This window comes from Aethalodelphis obliquidens, unplaced genomic scaffold (genome assembly GCF_003676395.1).
Source record: "Aethalodelphis obliquidens isolate GAN/ISIS:26980383/991018 unplaced genomic scaffold, ASM367639v1 scaffold52, whole genome shotgun sequence".
Taxonomy (NCBI): Eukaryota; Metazoa; Chordata; class Mammalia; order Artiodactyla; family Delphinidae; genus Aethalodelphis; species Aethalodelphis obliquidens.
Window position 1 is genome coordinate 3,972,785 of NW_020837996.1, and position 4,418 is coordinate 3,977,202.

Genomic DNA, 4,418 nt, shown 5'->3' on the forward strand with positions numbered 1-4,418 from the left:
TCTTGGGGAGGATCCAGAGGGTCAGGGATGGGCCAACATTAGGCACCTGAAAATGTGGTTTATATCTGCCTCCTTCCTCCGGCGGGGGGGGGATGGGAGATGATGGACATAGAGGCAGGATCAGGGGGCTAGGGGGAAAGACTGAAACTCTGGACAGATGCTGAGTGCTCCAAGCATCCAGGCTGGCGTCAAGCCATATAGCTCTAGGAACAGACGGACTTGGGTTCAAATCCCAGCTCCTCTACTGACTATCTATGTGACCTCAGGCAAGTGACTTCACCTCTCTGAGCCTGCTCTATAAAGTGAAGCTAAAAATGCCCACCCCAGGGAATTCCCTCGCTGTTCATTGGTTAGGACTCCACAATTTCATTGCCAAGGGCTGGGGTTCCATCCCCGGTTGGGGAACTAAGATCCCACATCCTGCAAGCCACGCAGCATGGCAAAAATAAATAAACAATAATTTTAAAAAATTAAAATGCCCACCCCAAAGGCTGCTTGGGTGGATTCAATAAGATCATGCTTGGTACATAGTAGGTGTTTCAAAAGCGATGGCTGTTATTACTGGGGCTCTACTCAGTTGGACTGTGAAAACACTCATTCAGTTCTTCCCTTAAGCAAGCATCCTAAGACATCATCCTTGGCTGAGAAATCTTCTTGCCAGTCCACTGCACTTATCATTAACATATTTCTCATAGCTCAGGAAATATCCAGAAAGCTCTGTCCCCATCTTCCAAAGTCAGACCCCGAGAGGGGAGGTGACTCGCTCCAGGGCACGCAGCAAGTCTCTACGTCAGGGCTCTCCAAACCCCAGGCCATGGACCAGTAGCGATCCATGGCGTGTTAGGAACTGGGCCTCAGAGCACGAGGTGAGCGGCAGGCAAGTGAGTGAAGCTTCCTCTGTATTTACAGCTGTTCCCCATCGCTCACATTACCGCCTGAGCTCTGCCTCCCGTCAGATCAGCGGTGGCATTAGATTCTCATAGGAGCGCCAACCCTACTCTGAACTGCACACGCGAGGGATTTAGGTTGCGAGCTCCCTATGAGAATCTAATGCCTGATGATCTGAGATGGAACCAAGGTGGTGATGCAAGTGCTGGGGAGCGGCTGCAAATACACATTATCATCAGCAGAGAGGTTTGACTGCACAGAGACCATAATCAATCAATTGCTTGCAGGCATATCAAAACCCTATCAGTGAGTGGCAAGTGACAGTTAAGCTGCATCTTACGGAGTAGACTGGACGTAAGCAACACACTTCAGGTGTCACTGTCTCCCATCACCCCCAGAAGGGCCCATCTAGTTGTACAAGCTCAGGGCTCCCACTGATTCTGCATTATGGTGAGTTGTATAATTATTTCAATATATATTATAATGTAATAATAATAGAAATATAGTGCACAATAAATGTAATGCACTTGAATCATCCCAAAACCATACCCCCTCCCCCATCACTGGTCCATGAAAACAATCGTCTTCCATGAAACCGGTCCCTGGTGCCAGAAAGGGTGGGGACCACTGCTCTAGAGGGCCAAGGAAAGGAAATCATCAGGGGCCCCATGGCCCCTGAGAGGGAGCAAAGGCAAGGCATTGGGTGTGGGAGGTACCAGCAGCCTGTGGGATGAGGATGGAGGCCTGAGGATGTGCTGGGGGGAAGAGGCAGGCATAGCCAGCAGCGGGAGGTAGGGCAGGGTCCTTATGGCCTCAGGCAGCCCCAGGCTGGAGTCTGCCCGCCCTTCTCCATGCAGTAGCCAGAGGAGTCCCTTTCAAGTGTAAGGCACATCACATGTGGCTCCCCATCTCACTCCAAATAAAAAAGTTCAAGTCTGGCGCCCTCCAAAACTCAGCCTCCCTCGTCCATTCTGCAGTAGCCCCACCAGACCCTCCTTATTCCATTGACAGGCCTCCAGGCCTTAGCACTCTCTCTTCCCTCTGCCCGGAATGCTCTTCCCCTCAGTGTTTGCATGGGTACCCCCTCCAGAGCCTTCCCTGACCGTTCTGTCTAAAATAGTAGCCCCATCGCCTCTAACCCCTCACCCTATTTTCTTTTTCCTTATGATTTACCACTACCTGACATATTTTATATTTATCTGGCTTACTGTATCTTCCCCAATGGAATGTAAGCTCCATGAGGGCAAGGGCTCTGCTCAGCTCACTGCGGTATCTCCAGCATCTGGCACAGAGTAAACAGTACATATTTATCAGATGAATGAATGACTGGTTGATTGAACTCCGGTGCCACGATTTTCTAGCTTGGATTGCTTTGGGCAGGTCATTTCACTTCTCTGAAACCTCCAATGCAAAAGATAGTACATATCCATCTCATAGGGTTATTGTTTCAATAAGATAATAGAGGGTGAAAGGGACTGGCACATAATAGGTGCCCAATAAATAACAACCACAATTATTATCACCAAGGATCTCAAACTCAGTCACCCGCTCCCTGAGGTCTTGGGCATGTCAGTGATCTCTCCGAGCCCCAGTCTGTTCACCTGTCAAACTCTGTCCCACACAAGGGATGTTTGCTGGATGCCTGGGCGGTGGACATGAAGCACCTAGCAGGGGGTCTGACACCCAGTAAGCACTCACCAAGTGGCAGGTACTGCAGTCCTAGAGGGTCTAGGATTTGGATACCGGCCCCACCACTTTTTCCATGACCTCGGGGAAGCAGACAAACTTTTCCTCATCTATAAAATGGGGATAATGATAGTGCCTTCTTCGCAAATGATCAGGAGGTCACAATGAGACTGTGCATCTGAAAGGGCTTCACAAAGCCCTCAGGAGATGTGATGTGACAGGCAGGAGGACGCAGGATGGGGCCCAGGGATAAAGAAAGATAGAACCAAGCATTGTGCCTGGCCTGAGCTCAGAGGCGGGTCATGGAGCTTGGAAGAAGCCAAGCTCCATCCCTGTCCCGGAGCTCTCCGCAGAGAAGGTGCTACTGTCCCCCACGCCACCCCCCAGGCCTGCCCCTTCCTTCTCCGTAGGGCCTCACGGGGGACCTCTTCTGGCCATTCTTGGCAAGCGGCGTTTTCAAGGGAGGGAGGTGACAGCAGCAGGACCCTTATAAGAGGCACCTTTGCCTCAATCAACCTCAAGCCCGATCTGCTTTCCACCTCCACATCCTGGGGCAGGCCCTAGGAAAGAAGACGTAGGAGAAAAGGCTCCTGGAAGTTCACGATGCCAAACACACTTCTCGTGCTCCAGCCCGCGAGAGTCTGAGGAGAGAAACACCAGGTCCCCTCCTGACCTGGGCCCTCTGACCCCCTCCACCACCAGAAGAAGGAGAGTGGGGACCACCACTGCCTTGTTCAGCCTGTGCCTGGCAAAACCCAGGTGTCGACTCCACAAATGACTCAATCAGTAATCCCTAGACTGCAAATTCCATGAAGCATGATTTTTTTTTTGGTCTGTTTTGTTCTTTGATGAATTTTCAATACCTAAAAGAGTGCCTGGCATTTAGTAAGGGCTAAATAAATATATGTTGAATAAGTGATTCCACTAATAAGTCAGTGAATGAAGCAGAGAATCATTGCTAGCAAGAGAATTACTATAAGTGAAGTTCCCTGCGGGTTGGGATTTTTTTTTCTTGTGTTTTTTGATAAATCCCCAGGGCCTTGAAAGGCCTTGGAACATAGGAGGTGCAGAGTAAATGTATGTGAGAGCATATGCATGTGAACATATGACTGAGTAAACCACTGAATCATGACTCGCTAGAATTTAATCTTTCTGGAGGCAAGGGTTTCCATCTGCTTTGTTTAAGGCTGCATTCTCAGCACCTACAACAGTGCCTGGAGCATAGCCCGTGTCGAATGAATGAATGAATGAATGAATGAATAAGCAAGGCCCCAGCTCTCAGCCCAATGACCTCAGACCGAGAAGAATGAAACACAAAGGGCACCTGAGCCCTGCCCCCGGCCACCACTCGCCTCATGGTTTTTTAAATAATTTGTCGATTGTTTTTAATTGTTGAGGCAGTAATACTTGGTTCATGAAACTGCAATATACAGAGAGGTGAAATAAATAGCTTATATATATATAATATATATAATATAGCTGGTTTTAAAATATTCCCTTATTCATTGGTGTACTAGGTCACGTGAGTCATGGAAGGTTGATAGCAGCATCCTCCAGAACTGTGAGCAATGCAGGGTCACCATGATTGGACGAGGCCGTCTGTCGTCGGAAGTCGAGGCGCCGAGAATTCCGAGGGGCACACCTTCCCTGCGCGGTGTCTCAGGGCAGCTTGCAGCAGACAATAAATAAATGACTGCAAACCAGAGAGCGATTTTTGTTGGGAGTCTGGGGCAGGGACAGGGGATTGGGAAAGAGGGGGGAGTATGTTGGGGGTGAGGGGATACTACTTTCTCTTTGTTTTTCTCTCTCTTTTTTGTTTTTTTTTTTTTTTTTTTTTTTTTTTT